General features: G+C 35.1%; 1 long non-coding RNA gene across 1 annotated transcript; it reads left to right on the forward strand.

The window, feature by feature from the left end:
* Positions 1–11511: 11511 nt before the first annotated feature.
* Positions 11512–14133, forward strand: LOC114515706. Its single transcript, XR_003686243.1, has 4 exons — positions 11512–11603; positions 11911–12024; positions 13395–13462; positions 14008–14133. It is a non-coding gene; the product is annotated as an uncharacterized LOC114515706 (long non-coding RNA).
* The last annotated feature ends 4090 nt before the right edge of the window (positions 14134–18223 follow it).

The following is an 18223-nucleotide window of genomic DNA, read 5'->3' on the forward strand; positions in this document are numbered from 1 at the left end:
ACTGACCACGTGTGTATTAATTGCTTTTTATAGATGGTTCCTAGAAGAATGAGCTGTTTAATCAAAGCTAATAAAGCTGACTTTGTTCTACGATACGATCCTTCGGGATTAAGAAATCGTTGTTTTTACAGCTGTTTAGCGGTGCATTTAGAACAGAACGAGCGAGTATTTGTTTATACCGGACAAAGATACCCGTGCCAACCATGGAAATACACCTGTGCCAACGTTCGTGGTTGAGTTACGTCGAATATTCTATTTCACTTGTAGCTATCTGCATCGAGCCTGTGATTCGGCCACCGGGAATTACAGGACGGCTCGCGTTTCGCAATTTACAAAGCAAGGGTATAGTTGTATATCTAAATACATAGAGACAGGTCTTTATTGGTCAATAAGAACAATCACAAACAGCGAAGACCTAGTGGTTTTACTTCAAATAATTTAACCTGTTAGCTGGTTATATGCAATCATCAGGCGCTGAGAGTTCACATGCATCCTTATAATCCTTTGAATTCAAAGCCACAAATACATTGAATATACATAGGTAAACTGCGACTGCTTAAAAACACTAAGTATTTAGAATAACCAGCAACAAGTTCCTTTCATTTCTTCGACATAGTTATTCAATGGCTACCAATTACAACAGCATTGGGAGCCACTCTGTTGCTGGAACTCGCGCTATGGTTCTGATTGGAAAAATCCTTCCACTTCTGTGACAAATATAAAATTTCAATTGTGAGGAAAAGTTTTTTAAGATTATGTCACATTATCAGCTTATAATTGCATGGAGGAAGGGCAACTATTCATACACTCGTTTTATGCTTGCCAGTTTTCTTTCGATAGCGATTGGTTTTTACGCTATATATTTCAGCATGAATATATGAATATTTCACTCCCCATCCAATAAATTTCAAAAAAACTATACTGCTTTGGATAGAAATATGTTATTTAAAAATAGGGAGCTAAGTGCTGTATGGCCCATCTTGAAATTAGTGCATCATTTCCATAGCTTATACATTTATCATTTTATAGACCTGGAGTGTAGGCCAGGCGGGATTTGGCAACGCGAAGCGAATTTTCAACGTTTTTAATTTTTCAAATGAAATAAATTTAAAACTATAATCCTAATATTCTCGTAGATTACATACAAATACAATTTTTTGACTACTACTCGTCAAGTTGCCGCATTGCGTCCGGTCTGGGGTTCAGATGGGGGTTCAGCGAAATATTTCCCGAAGTTATGATATTTTGCTTTATTTTGTGAGTTTGTAGAATAGCCAAAAAGACAGTAAAAAGGTTGGGATAATTATTTTTATAAATCAGTAAAAGTACTCGAAAAAGATGGGAAAAATTGCTGTAAAACGTATTTTAACATTAGACAACTTTTTTGTGTTCTCTGTATGTCCTTCGAGAATAAGATTAATTCTCTCGTCAGAATCGTTAATTTATTATCTTTATTTCAAACAACAACCAGATAGGAAGCTCAGAAATGTTCTCGTTCTCGTGACGCTCGCGCGTGCACGCGAATCTACTCGATCTATATTATTAAGATAAGGCTGAAAAGTTTTTAAACAATATATACTACAACGTTTCCTATAACGTTTGAATATCTTTGAAATTACAAATACCAAATAATATAAAAATTACATCGCTTTAAACGCCAGTAATTTGACTACATTCTCCCGAAGTTTTATCTTCAAACGTTAATTTTAAGGATGCTAGAAAACTGATTAAAGCAAATGTTTATCGAGATTTTCGACAAAGTTTTGTCAAAACCATATACTAGTGGCACCTACCCTGTTATGTCGTCATCATTTTAAATTGCAATTAGAAAACTGATTGGCTCCAGCGTACGAAATTTCCAACTCGGAAAGAACGACAGCCAATCAGTTTTCAATTTGCAATTCAAAAATTAATGATGACGACACCACAGGGTAGGTGCCACTAGCATGGTCTTCACAAAATTTGGTCCAAAATCTCGATAAACATTTGCTGGCATCCTTAAAATTAACGTTCAAGTTAAAACTTCGGGAGAATGGACTCAAATTACCGGCGTTTAAACCAATGTAGCTTTTACATTCTTTTTATTTGTAATTTGAAAGATATTCAGGCGGTAGCAAATGTTGTACTATATATCTTATTAAACCATGCCAACCTTGTCATAATAATAGGCCTAGTAGCTCACGTGCACGCGCGCCAAGAGAATGAAAACATTTCTGGGCTGTCTATGAAACAACAACACTACTCCCGCCATTATTTTCAGCGGGTGTGTTTAGTCCTCCGTAGACGTCGCGTGATAAATTTAATGTCACACCCCCAACTGGGATGCGATACCTCGAAAAATATCCTCGTCACATGGTACAAATAATGTTTTTTGATTATGTATTTAGAATTTGAGGTGTATATATTATTCAATAAAGACGCGTAGTCTGGAGATCAAGTTATCTAAATCAACTTTTATAACAGCCTCTAAAAAAGTGTACTATAAAACTAAAATTTATATTGACGTATATTCACTGCGACCCTGGTCTCGAATAGTTCGACCAATGGGATAATGAAATATTTTATGGATCAATAGGAGTTTGAATTGTTTAAACTTTGAAAGGAACAGCAGTGGAAAAGCTGAGCATATGAACTAAAAGGATAGATTAAAATATCACTCAGAGTAAGCGCTAACCTATCTCTGAACAACTTGCCTAGAATCTATGGCTATACAGCAACTTACTTTCAATGTGCCTTGAATTTTCTCTCATTATAAAGTCCATTCTCGCTTGCTCTAGACCAACTTTATCAAACAAAGACAACGTGTATTCATAGAAATGTTTCTGGGCCCTTCCTAACGATAAAATAATAGCTGGCACAATAATCAAGGTAAAGCACAGAAGCATCGACCGGATGACGAGTTGATTTGCATTTTCAGCAACTGTCCTGTCGACCTTTCTGCTAATCATGTCAGCTTGCTGCATCTGTAATTCCAACAACAAGTTATTGTATTTTGTCATCAAATCCAACCATTCGAGACCATCCTCTTTAGAAGCTTCTGGGTGAAACTCACTGAATAAGAGTTTTCTTTTTCTTTCAATTTTTTTCATCAAATACGAACTGTTAGCGAATACAGAGGAATGCATGTCCTTCATTTCGTTCGAAAATAGGAAACCGGTCCGGAGGTATTGTTGAGCAAGAGTGCTTTTCTGTATGTACCATGTTTTGTTTGCATGGCTGAATTTTTTTCCTTCTATAAATCTTAAACCGCCCAGTGCTCGTTCCATCCCAGCTTCTTCTTTGCTCATGATTAACAGTTCGTATGCGTAAACCAAGTTCGCGAATCCCCCCAAGTTTTCCGCCCTCAAATATTCTGTGAGCGTGAAAATAAGCTTATCAATCCATTCTCTGTATTTCTGCAAAGTTTCAATGATTGATGCTTCTCCTTTGTCGATTACATGCCTAGCCTCTTTTAGAATCTTCACAAATGGTTCTCTATCGTCCGATAGTTTATCCAGGCTTCCAACGTATCTCATCTTCAATTTAACAATGGCTTCATCTGTTTTCTTCCGAAATTGCCGTAGCTTACGTCCTTTGGAGTTCAACAGACTCTGAGTGGAGTATAATGCGGTCATTCCTCTCTCTTTTTGCAAACTATGAATTAACATAGCTGTATCGATACTCGCATGAATTTTATTTGTGAGCTCGATTTTCTTCTCTAGAGATTTAGCCGTTTGAATCACATCAAATATAGTGAGAGCAACGGTTCCAATGGAAACAAACGCCACGATGAATAGCTTCACCAACTGTGCTCGTCGTTCCTTCTTTGTTATAATTTTATTCGGGGGCGTGGCGTTTGAACTTGCCTGATAACTGGATGAAGTGGCATCCATAGCGCAGCCTGGGAGTCTAAATCTCTGTTACTCGAGCTCTGAAAGGTAAGATTTGAATGAACTCGTCATATTTCACAGCATATAAATGGTCATAACAGATTTAGTATTGGCCTATTTAGACTGCACTATAAGTTGTATGCCATTATCATTCTGACGAACGCAAAGAGTGCCTATGCAACAATCTTAATTCGATTTTGTTCAGGTTATAATTTAAAGTGTCACATTCATACGTGTATTCATACGTTCACATACGCCAGGATACGAATCGTATACGACAAATCGTATATAGTGTATAATATGGCCCTAAGATTTAGCAGAAATTTCTTTGCTCAGTTTATCAAAACATGTTTGCATGACATGCATTATAAACAAGGCGTTATATCGAACTGGATTCTCTTGAAGGAAATTCCGGTTTTATATTTTAGCAATATTCTGTTATCAATATCCTGACGAGATAACTCCTGCTGCCGGGCTTTATAGACCTATAGTATCTCATGTTATCATCACTTGATTTTAATCAACTCTTGATAGAGTGACTTAAAAGACCGAGTGAAAACGCAACATGATTTTTACACGTCTATTCTTTATCTATTCGAATAAAAATCTTCGTATGAAAGTGGGGTTGTGATTTCAAAGCTTGTTGAAAGAGCAAAGGCAAATCTTTGAACAATATAAATTACTTCAAAACGTTTCCAAATAGCTGCTTCATACTAATTGATATAATTATAGCTCGAGGTATGTTAACAGTGACTATAAAGCCCTTGCATGGTTGTGAAGATTTTACAATTTTTACCCAATGTTTTTTTAAAAGAAGAGTGAAAACCATGAAGTATGGCAAATGCAAATTAACACAGAAGCGACAGCTTTTTTCACTAATTTATATCGATGATCACCTGCCAGTCTTGCATTTTTATGGAATTAATTGGCCGTGAATTTTTCAAATCCTTTTTCGAATCATACAGAATAAAACTGAAAAGATTCTGACCTTTAAGCAGCAGAAAATTTGACTGCAAAAAAATTATTAGTATAAAAATGTGGAATATAACACAGGTGCATGTGCCATCATGAAAACGACCTATTAAACCGTCATGCAAAGTATACTTAATATTTAATTATTCTAGCCAGTATATTTAAAAACGTTTAAATATGGATATAACAGTTTCTAATTTTAATATATGTTGCTAGAGTTAGTTCCATATCAGCTTTTGTCAAACGAAAACCGGCGACAGTGATAATGTAAATTTTTGCCTATATAAAATACTGTATAATAAACAGCACGCATCCGCTATATAGACACTGAATTAAGATTAAGAATTGTCCAGTTACCTTTAAAACACTTAAAAATACAAAAAATAGCCAGAGCGTTGCTTTGGGGTCAATTGACGGATTATTATGTTTAAAAATATACACAATTCATATACTATTTCAGCCTGCGTTTATATACCTGTTGCGCGCGTATACTCCAGGATATAACTTTTCTTTGTCTTTAAAACGGCAACAAACGTGAAGATAATTTGATTTTTCTGTGATGTTCACTTTGAATCGTTCACGCACTCTTTATTTGGAGCTTGCGCGCGCGAGCAATATTTGAATCGAATGCATGCATGCGTCAGGTGGGAAAATATGCTAATTTACCGCCTCTGATAACAATTCCTATCTCTATAACAGCCGCATTATCTCTTAATTACGCCTACAACGGGCCGAACGCGAGAAGTTCATAATTGAAAACTAGAACTGTATGGCTACAGTATGTTTTATTAATAATATTTCCGATATGCGAAAATTTCAATGTTCCTGCAAGCAAGCATAAAACAGCGTACATTTAATATAAATAAGTTGTCTTTTTATTAAACTGGCGTATGACTGAATATGTTATGCATGATTGCCATGATTATACTGCTACAAAATCGCATGCAACACGACCAAAAATTTTCGTCCTCAACAAATGCACCTGCAATGTTCGCTAAACTTTTCTCGTTCGGTTACAAATGCGGTATGCATGTTGATTAACGAGCGAGAATTCAATCAATCTAGCTATTCATTCATAAAGTTATCAATACAAGCGCACTAAAAAAAGGATTCGAAGTTTGTTCGGGAAGTAAAATGATTTTTTTAATGAGGTATGTCATCAAAACGGGATGTAATAAGCTGTATGTAATAAGTAATTATTTTTTTCATGTCAATTCTTTATCTCTTCAGGATATTAATATATTCTCTTGTTTTCATAAGGTCTTTCAATTTAAAATAGTTTAAAACAGCAACCCAGAAAATTAATGTCTAATTACGAATTGATTACTAATTCTAGTAAGAATGCCTTAAAATGGTTCAACTGAGAACAGAGCAGCGAGTATTTATCGTAACAAATTACACGTTAACCCAAAGCGTAACCGAAGGGCAAAACATATTTAGAGTCGAATTTCCCACTCGAAATCTCCTTGTCAAAAGACAATTAAGAGAAACGTTCGTAAGTACCAAAAAAAGAAACAAGCTTAAACCCCAACAAGGGAAACTCGGGCAATCCAAGGAATGGTAGAGGTGAATTGATTCACAAGCTTTGATCAATTATTCTAGCAGATCGATCTTGGAGACTTTGAACTCGTGCAACTGGGGTTTTATTTTAATAAGTTTTAAATGTTTATAATGCTTGTATATGAAAGTAGGGACATAATCATGCACTTATATATAGATTCAGCAGCGACCATTGTTAGAGAACATCGTATATTTTTCAGCAATCTCAATCTGCCAGCTGCTTTCTTGAAGGCCAAACAAGAATGTTCATTTAAATTTACTGTTTGATCCACCAAAACCACAAGATCATTTTCATTCAACCACTTATAGCAACCCTTGCATTTCATTGGTAAGTCGATCTTCAACTTTACCGAAATATCACGTCCAGCCAGAAGTAAGACGGTATCGTCTGCATACTTTATGCATGATATTTGGATTGTTGAAGTGATCATCAATATCATTTATATAGAGTATAAATAAAAGGGTCTCAAGATGGAACCTTGCAAACCCCCCAATGTCAGATGGAATTTCATACAAAACCGTAGACGTTGCGCGTTGCGAACGAATAAACAAATAGTTAGTGAACCATTCTAATTCAACTGATTTTATGCCAAAGCCCTGCAACGAATTCGGCTACGAAAATAATGTCATTATGCTGTGTTCACGATCGCTGGTGTGAAGTATACAATTAGAAATATGCAAATTTCGTTCGCCTTTCGTTTTCTCATTTAAACACTTTGAACACAAAGCCTTAATTAAGCCGGTTTTCCACTAGCGATATTTTTAAAAGCATCCGAATTTGATTCATAATACGTGTTTTATGCAACTCTCCGAACGTGTGTCAATAATTTAGCTCTTCTATCAAACAGGCAAACGTTCCAATGCAGTGGAAATACGCAAATGCCATTCCAGTTGCAAATTTAAAGACAATTCCATTATCTGACATATACCCGTCTTCAGATATTTATTTTCACTCATATCATTATAATTATAACCTCTACATTATTAAAAATTCTAGAATCTTTTCAATCTTTCCGGATCATAGTACCCTACTATATCCTCCTGATATTGGACCGAAAACAATTTGCAGCATTCCAACAACTGATATCAAAAACAACAACAACAATATCCAACAACCGATTAAAATAATTTATGTTGACGATACTATAGCCTTACTGTTCCACATGCAGCAGATGGAAAGAGTTGATAATTTGTTGCTACTTATTTTTTCCGGATATCCACCTGCTGTCGATTAGAGAACTTTGTACATCTCGAATTATGCCGGCCAAAATCCTTGGTGCTCTTTACATAAATATATATGCATGACATATTTCAAAAAACTTCATGAGCCCGATAACAAGTTATTCGAACTCGTTCTACTGATATTAATTCAGTTCAATATACAAAAAATGCTTATCTGATGGGACGGGAAATTTGTTTTCCAACACCAGAAAGGACACCTAGTTAAAATACGCATAACCCAAATTGCAATGTATATAAAAATAATTAAATAATTAAATGAATATAAATAAATAAAAATAAAAACAATGGACCTACAATATTGGTTCAGCCGGCCATGCAGGACTGGTAAAAACTAGTAATTTGTACATTAAGGAAATCATGTAAAATGTTATAAAATAGAAAAATTGAAGGTCTTAATTGTTTATCTTGGTGGCTGGGTGGCAATTTCAGCCTGAAGGTGTGCTAAATTGAGACAATGATTTCTCATCACTATTTTTACTCGGAAAGACACACATTTTGTTACCCAAAAATTGAATTCATTAAATTGGAAAAAAAAAACGGGAATCAGAAACCTGATTATCTAATTGTGTTTTAAGACAAGGTTTGATTAAGCACAATGAAATCTGAAAAAGAGAGACTGAAAAAAGACGAATGCAATTCAAGACTGAGCCATTTATGAGTAACAAAGGACTGATTAATATTCATACCTTGCTGTCCGCTTCCGACGTAGGTTTTGTTCTTTGATTTCTTTCAGATCTATACGATTTTATTTTATTCTTTGGTTGCGGTATGACGCTCTGTATAGGTTTCTTAACATTGACTGGAATGACTGGAGTGGTCTTTTTTTAATATTTCTCACGCTATTTTTTGAGATATCGTTATTTTTCTTTTTATTACTCGTCCCACGACGGAGAAGTTTATTTCGTTCTCTGCGGCTACTGGTATTCCCCATCGTTAGCAACTCGTGTAGGCGACCAAGATTTGCAGCAAATTAAAACAGAACAGAACGGCGTGCGTCAGTAATTATCTCGCTCGTAAATTGTGACGTCACAATTAGTTTTTTTATTGTGCATGCATGTGACGCCATAATAGCTTCTGAACCTGGTGGCATTTAATTAAAAGTAACGATCAAAAACTGGGGAACAATCGTGTGCTAACAGGAATAAAAGATAATTATTGTAACACACTATGACATTTCATTTTGAGAACAAGAACTACTGAAAAACGCAATAGAAATGTTATAAATACATTATTGAGCAGCCTGCATGCGCAACACGAAAGCACATGGGCATCAAAGTTGTCGCGTGGAACTGTCGTGTATTATAATACGTCTAATCTGTGTATAGCTACATCTGTATCACTGTATATAGCTACAAAATTATGTATGTATATTATTACCCAGGTTAAATGTTTAGTGACGTTTACTACCACGACTTAAAAAGCACGTCGATTCGATTGGGACGTCTTGGCTGGATGTCTGCTGGAAGTTAGCGGCATTCCAAATGGCATATCGGTCGATAAAATTAATTATATAATTATTCGGTTTAAAAACCCCGTAATATTTAATAATTACTATTTGCAGTATCTATAGCTTAAAAGCTTCTGCTCTTACCCGGCCAGCTAATATAAAAGCCACTCGCATTCTACACTAGTACTCTAGTCCCTATGCAGTGTTTGTAATGTGCTTTAAATTGAAAGTTTCGGACTCATATTACAACAGTTGTATCTATGTAAAATTATAAATTTTATTATGATTAGCATATAGTACTATTAATAATTTGATACACTATAAGCACGTGTGGACTCAACATGTTGTTGTTCACTGCAAATAGTCGCAATGCAAAAAAATCACATGCGTGCATGCATGCTTGAAGCACCCCTCGCTATACTGTCACCAAACAAATCATTTTCAGTGCATTTTAAACCAAGCAAAACATCCTCTAACATAACGGCATGACTGGAAGCCTATGCGTCGATATTTCAAAATTATAAATATGCAAATATTTCTATCACTCATTACAAAATATAGTCATTACATTGAAATCATTACTGCTCGTTTTATGAACCCTATACCAGCTTAGTTTACTGTTGAAATTTCAACCTCTGATGCTGTTCAAGTATACTGAACATCAAATCCTCTTCGAAAATTGCCGTCGATGTTATGACACTATACTACCGCTTAATTTATTGGCACGGCAGGGCTAAAATGGTTTGAATCTGCTCCATCAATATTGGTGTAAAAACTAACCTAACGGCATGTATGAGACACTCTTACAACCAAACGAATAGATAAAACCTATAGCAATCTAAATAGACTTAATTATTTCTTAGTTTGCATGCTCAATTCCTCACTTTATGTATTTAATCTGATATATAGCTTCAGATTTTTGTCAGCTGGCTTTTGATGAACACGTCACAGCTGCAATTGGTACATATATAATTATTAACCGCAATTCCTAATACTTATTAGACTTCAAATATTATGCCCAAAAAGATTTATAAATGCCGAACAAAATACGACTTTGCCAGAAAATGTGAAGCTGCACACGGTAAAAACGAATCGTCTGATTTAATATAACCTTGTCATTATTTCATTGCCATTATTTCACAGCTGCCAGAAGATTGCAGAATGCGCGTGCAGACGAAAAATTTGAACTTTTTAACCTATTCAATAGTATATACTCTTTGATATAGCGATACAGAAATGGACAATTGCGAACCAGTGATTATATTTTTGGGTTGAAATTTCATAAACGATTGATGTAAACACTACCTAACAACAGCACGCTTGGCCAGCCACATCTATAATTATGTCTACTCATAGTTGTCTATGTACTCATACCCATTGATATAACGATACTGAAGTTAAAATTAGGCTAATTGTAAGACGCCCTCTGATATACTTGCAACCAAATGAGTTCATAAAACCCTTAGTGAACCAAATAGATTGAATTATTTTTGCCTTCAGTTTCCTTTTTCTTTAATACTATATACTATTAACGTACAAAGTTTAGCACAAAATTCAAGTAGGAATATACTAGCTAATATATCGGACCATTTATATGAAATAAACAAATAATATAGTCTCATCACTCATATGGTATTTTCCTAACTTCATGACTATAATTCAAGGCATTTAAAAAGATTATACATGAAAGATCTCAGTTAAGGGTGATTTTACTACAAGGTGTGTATGATAATGTTAGGCCAGAAATGTTCGCGTGCGCCTGATGTGTTAGATAATTAGGTAAAAAATAATATTAAACCTTGATGCGCCGTCTTTGTGACAAGATTAGTTAAAATTGGGAAATATTGTCGGAAATATTAGAAGTGTTTTGAATAATTTATGTTTCTGGATATATTCCGCGTCTTCTAAAAATATATTCGCTATACTATAGCTTAACTTACCCCAAAATCAACTGGACATATTTTTTATAGCAAACCAGGACCGTGGCTGTGAAAAATATCGCAAAAGTATTATTACTACTGAGAAGATATTTACTGAATAGTCAGCACGTAAAATACACTCCTATATATGATAAATGTTAACAGACGTACAATTTCGTTCCTTGAAATATAAAATCGGAGGCTAAAATTCACAGGTTACCACTTAAATTTACTATCTAACTGATATAAGTAAGCAATAATTGAATAACGACCCCAAACTTTCAGGATGAGAAATCGATTATATAACTCAGTATTAGTCTAAGAATATGAATAATAAATCCACGGAAAAATTTGTTATGCAAGAAAATATTATTAACGTTACCAAATAAAGTGTGCGCTACCGCCTTGTGACAAGGGTTGGGCTTGGGAGATGTTTGTCGGAAATTATAAGACGACTTCGATTCTGCCTTTGTTAAACTATTCATGAAAATACCACGTCACCTAGAAAATGTTTGTATAACCCTAACCAACTCCATAACAAGCTAAACATCCTTGGACAATTGAAGTCAAGACTGCATGCATGTGCATTTTAAGGTATGTGAAAAAATTATGTTCAAAATACCTTGTACCAAGATGCGCGTGGCAATCATTTTCAAGTAATTATACATTTCGCAGTCAACTTTTCATTATTATACTTGTGATATTAATGTATAGCACTGAATTTAGGTAAACCTGAGTGTTATTCAGGCCCTCAGATGAACATCAAAAGCGTTTATCGTCTTGATTGACCGAGGATTGTATCCGTCTGTTTTCCAGCTTTTATACCCACCAGAAGAGATACAGGAATATCTATGAGAGTTGTAAATCGGGCCAATGCTTAATTGACATTATGTTTATTTAGCTATAACTTGCAACAATGAAATCTGTTTGTGTGTTTGTGTTGTTGTTGATTTTCTCTGCAACATTGTCATCCGCAAAAATGAGAGCTTCGGACCGTTCTCGCGCTGTAGACAAAGTAAGTTCATTCAATTGCAATTAATTAGTGGCAGTTGTATATGAATATCACAGTATAATGCCAATATAAAAGTATTTTTTATGCTGAAAACTCAGTTACCCCATTGATTGTCTTACAATGATCTATAGTTAATGTAATAAATTATGTTATTGCGAACATATATTATGGCTTTTATAGTACGCGGGAACTTTTATTACCATTTGTTCAAGTATAAAGCGTGAAAGATTTCACGGTTTTATTGACGTTTTGAACACTCGTTAGGAATTTTGGATTACTTCACACTAAGAACTCTACGCATTGTGACCTTGAATAATGAATAAAAAGTATGTGAGAACCGTGTCGAAACGGAGACTGTCGTTTCTTTGCATCCTAACAGTCATTCGGAGTTTAAAACAGAGTAATACGCCAATATAAGAATGATAAGTGCTATACCGATCGAAAGGAAGCCTAAAATGTGCATGTTTCAAGCTTGCATGAAACCTCTGGTTTAGCATCAGTAGATTTTTTTCATCTGCGCAATACTCTTTCCCGTCAAACTTATAAACGCGCAATATGATGAATAACTTCAATAGAGTGTTTGATGATAAATGTTTGTTTACAAAGTAGATTTGTAATTTCTTTTGCCAGCAACTTGGCTGTCACAGATTTCATTGTCGAAAGGCATCTTTTACTTTGCTTTTCAATCAAATTTTAACGCGTGAATCTTCTGTAAATTTTTTAGGTGATCTGAGATAAAAAAACATAATCTCAAAAACGTTTTAAAATGGCCGCGAACTAAATGACGCGAACACTAAAATTTTAATTGAGCCATTCGCATGTTTGTTAAGTTTTGACACCTCTTTAACTCACGCATGCGCATAACTAACAAAAAACGTCTAATATCCAACGTCCATGACATTTTGACGAACGACTTAAATTCCGCATTTGAATTCCCGGGCGTAATTTAATTCTCTGGACGGAATTATTACCTTGCCGAGCTTGAGGTATAAATTAAGCAAAACCTTATTTCACGTGTATATGTATGGGACATGTCGTAGTGCTCGGAAGCTTTCGTCCAATTGAATAATGCTTTTCTATGCTTTCTAAAGAACGAAGCTGTGCTATTGGTTGAAACAGAAATGTATTGTAAAGTTCAGCCACTAAAAATCATTCTTGCGAGGAGTTGCGACATTACCCGTATGTATACACCAATGTGTTGATTCATATAATTATACGACCGCTATATTAATATGACGAAAGAAAGCAAAGCATGCACGGGTGCAATTTTTTTAGTATTCCAATAAATATTATTTAAATGTGTAAAAAATTCCCTTTTCGGTATAGATCATTTCAATTATTATTCTAATGAAACATTTTCCTTCTTTGAACAGAGTCGATTTGTTGAATGTCCCGCAGACCAGTGTGATCCACCCTGTTCTCCACCTAGCCTGAGCATGTGGTACGAACAATTAGAGGCCTATTATGAATCTATTTTACAGAGACCTAGTGACATTCCCTGAGTCAGTATGAATAGTGAAGTTCGAATAGCAATTTAGGATTGACCACATTGACCCCAAGGTCTAAACCCAAGATTAACATCACCCTAACAGCTCTAATAACGTTTACATGCCATCCATCAATGTTAGTTTTTCTTCTGTAACAAATATCATTTAACAGTTGATTTTCCAAGGTTCTATTGAACAATCCAAAAGTGCAAGACACACTTAAACCAACCAAATATTTTATCATAATATATATATATATATATATATTTATTATAATGTATATATATTATAATGTATATATTATAATGTATAAGCTTACAAATTCATTGTCCATGCAAATGAAGATTCCTCAATCCTCGAGCGTCTGTATATAATTTAGAGAGACTTTGGTGATCAAATTCATTTTAGAGGCTGTATGTTTTACTCGTAGGCTTTCTGATTATATAAATCCTAACTATCGTGTCATTTTTACCATATATTGCTACTTTGTATTTTATAGTGTGTACAAACCTATGATCAGAGGATGTAGATGCATATATCTCCCTAAATGATTCCTGAACATCATTTTCATTCTCAATATAAAATTATACTAAATTTGTATGGTTTAATATTATTGCTATAAAAAAAACACGCAATATTTCAGTTCAATTTGTTTCTTACCTCGTGGGAAATAAAATACCTGATAATGTTAACAGGTAAGGTTTCAGATATATTAATAGAAATACATGCATGCAGCAACCCCTCGCCTCGGTTGAACGAAATCAGTTAAGCATAGGGATGGTAACATGATTGTTAGAAAATTTATGTGGTTGGGGGTTTTGGAGGGTATATCGTATAGAGAGAAAAAGAAATTGAGAAAAGTATGGAAATACTTTTCTGGACGTGGAAACACTGTAGTCATAGCAACTCGCAACGGCTGTATATTTTTAAAGAATCAAAGTTTACGCTCATATTTTTGTGAAAAAATGGCAAAAATACGACAAGATTCCTACCTTTTTGCGGAAGTTAAGTCACTCATCTATAGTCAGTGTTATTATAAATTGTTTTAATTATTAATTACCATGAAATATAACATCAGACGTCTCATACAACTTCCGAAGTTTTATGTTACGCTTCGACCGGTTTTTGCACGGTTTTTTTCATTATGAAAACCAAGTTTATAAATGAAATTACAATGTTGTATATCATAAAAACATTCAGATTTATAGTGAAATACATTTGAAAATATTAAAGTTGTGTTTACCACAAAAGAATTACTCTTTAAAGCTGTGCCTGTGCCGGATGAAATATCATCAAGTGCAAAATCTTCCGACTTCATTATACGCTGTGAATTCGGTCGAAACTCGAAAATTTGGTCTTGTTATTTGTTAAACCGTGAAAAGTCCGTACCACATTCAAGTCCTTCTAATTTAATTAAAAATACGTATATTCCATAGATATGAAAACATAAATTTAAAAATTTCATCAAAATTTTTTAGTTGACGTTTTAGTTTTAATCCAAACTGTTCATCTTAGCCAATCAGCGAGTTACTAATTACCAGTACTTTACTCGCTTACATTTCGCGCATGCGCACAAGTACCATGACCATTGAACGTCCACGGTCCACGACATAGAATTTGAGCAACTTTGGATTCCGCTATGTTCTGTCACAATACCCGGGTGTAATAAATCTCCCAGCGGAATTAGTACCCTCGCTCGGCGCTTCGCGCCGGCTCGGGGACAATTATTCGTTTTCGAGGCGACTGTGGAATATCCTGAACTTTCGTAAGATTTTGAAGTGCTTAAGTTTGAAATTGTTTTAAGTTTGAAAACTGTGCTGGATCCAGTGTAGAATTACACGGCCCAGTTTCAAATTGAAAGTACCATAAGAACATTCTCATTTCTAAAAAATATTTTGGGATAAAAATCTGCCAATATAATTGCAAGTTAGAGCTGTAGTAATTTACTCTGTTTACCCGGCATCCTTAGCCACAACCAAAGTTGGGATAAGGCCATTTTTGGGCAGACAAATTATAGAGATTTAGGCAAGCGTTAGGATGATGGTGGTCACCGTCTGGTCGCTGTTGACCATTCATGCATTATGATTGAAGGCTGTGGTGTGTACTATGATGAAACTATATCTTCTTTAATTTCCGCTATCTGAGGTTCACATTTTTTCTGTTACGAGTGACCGAAGTTCTTTCTTCTGATATATATGGAGCTCACTGGAAACTCGGATGTTTACATCCTTATGTTTTTACATGTCGCCCGTTTTAGTCGGATATTTAAAACTGTTCTCGATGACAGTGAATTGGGCAACCGTGGGTGTTGGTTGGGTTTGGTATAGGTGTTAGTTGATTTGCTGCCGGCATCCGCCATTAGTTAATTGACAAGTGACACTTTACAAGTTAATAATACACTTTATAAATTAATTGTTTTTTAAGCGAATAACAGAAAAAAAATAACCGTATTACTATTATACAATGTATTTGTATACCAGTTCTTACAGATTTTGTCTATATGTTATAAGCATTCATGCAATATGCCATGATATGCAATGGACACATATGAATACCTTCAAATAAGTAATTAAATCTATCTTTGAAAGATCAAAGCCCTTGTAAAGTTAAATTACCTAATCATGCGCTAAGGGCCTTTTTGCATGGAGCGAGTTATCCTAGATACATGTACCTTGTTTTATGTTTCTTATCCATCAAATGGACTTCCAGAAAACAAGGATAAACACTATTTTTAAAGAACGGGGCAGTTCTATACTTTGAAATTGATCATCTAACAGATTTTTAACATAAAGGACTATTGGCCTGGTATTCTATAACTGTACTCTTTTTAAAACAATTCTTTAACCACATATCCTATTTATATATATATATTTGGACTATTCTACGCGGATGTATAATAAATTTTTGATGCGAAAACGAGTTTCTCAAGCATATTTACCACAGCCAGCAGAAAGTTTGTGACGTGATGTAATATGAGACCACACGTATGAGACGGGTTATCTTTAAAAGGGTGAACGGAGTATCGGTGAATCGGGGGAATTGGGAATGGGGGTACAGTGGGAGCGGGAGAACTGGGAAACAGGGAATGGAGGAACTAGGGAGTGGGAGGCAGGAGAAATGGGAAGCGGGAGAACAGAACCACCAGGCAAAGGGCGGAACATAGAAACAGGGGAACGGAGGAACAAGAGGATGGGGGAACTAGGGACGGGGAGCGGGGTAAAGGGGAATTCCTCTGTGGCTCTGTTCCCCAGTTCTCCTGCTACCCCATTTCCCTGTTCTCCTACTCCCAAGTTCCCTAAAAGTAACGCACAAAAGTAACAAAACTGCAAATACTACAATTTCTATTATTCATTTGGATATGATCACAATTATACATGTGTATAATGTCTTATATAAAACATATTAGGAAGCAAAGTGAAAATTATATACACAGAACATTTTCTTCAGCTATGTTATTTCCATATAACAGCATATGTTCTGTTGCATTTTTCATTATATTTTGAATATATTTCACGGTTCAAATGAAAATTTGTATGCCAATAAATGAATACACTAGCTTTATGTCTCCACATGATTTTAAAAGCCACACAGCAATACTATTATGCTATTTATAGTTTTAATTTTACTGGAAGGGGATGTATATTATTTTTTTACTTGGGTAAAATCTAATACAATAATGCCTGAGTTTCACAATAATGCTTGCCAGGTTGGCATTATTCAAAATAATAACAATAAATAAATTGTCATTAGTGACACAAGCAAGAAAATAACTTTGTTTGGGATTTCTCAATGAACCACCTCCATCAACAACCAGGACCCTTCCATCTCCTGGTTCTGCTAGTGCAGTCTTGACGTAGAAATTGTCGTCGTGGCACTTCACCGTCGATATTTTAATTACCATGAAATTTGGTCCTCCGGTCAAAATCTCGAAATATCGGTTCAACGTATTGTGGGAGATCTCCGTAGAAATCGCACAAATCTGCCGTATCCATCGCAAAAGTTGCACAGAAAGCTCTTTTAAGTAATGAAATGCGAACTGGAAATTTACGAATGGCCAAAATCACACACACTTTGGTTGTACTGATAATACGTATTTGATATCACAATAACACTAATTGCCAGGCACCGTTCCATCAGTTCCCTTGCTTCCCGACTCCCCTTTTAAAGATAGCCTTTGAGACGTTCCTCCAAAGCACGGACCGTTTACGAGCAATACCGATTATACCGATCGAGCACTCTCCGGGTAACAATCGGGATTGACCGTCCAATTTTGACGCATTACGTGATTTTGAGATACAACGGCCGAACTTATAATTTTCCTAGTTTTAAATTTAACGTGTTTCCCGTTTCCGACGACGTGCCTGTAGCGACCAATACATTTCATAAAGTAACCTCCGGCTAGGTGACCAAATCTCCATTTTAGACGAAAGATGAATTCTATAACACGCAAAAATGTTATGAAAATGAAAACTGATGAAGTTAAGGATTTTTTACATGCACTTTCACATGTGAAAGAAATTTCATATGTATGATTAAAATTATTCATATGTGAAACAAACTCCTCCGCGTGTTTCTATAACTGTATAAAAAATTTTTTCTTGTCACCTATTCTCGAAACATGCAAATATTGGTTTGTGACTTGGTGTGCAACCTGTTAGCTTGAGGTGGACGCTGATAAAGTAGGTTTAACAAGGCGAGGGAGCGCATCCGCGTTA

Source organism: Dendronephthya gigantea, unplaced genomic scaffold, assembly GCF_004324835.1.
Source record: "Dendronephthya gigantea isolate DGI-Jeju-01 unplaced genomic scaffold, DenGig_1.0 000004F, whole genome shotgun sequence".
Lineage (NCBI taxonomy): Eukaryota > Metazoa > Cnidaria > Anthozoa > Malacalcyonacea > Nephtheidae > Dendronephthya > Dendronephthya gigantea.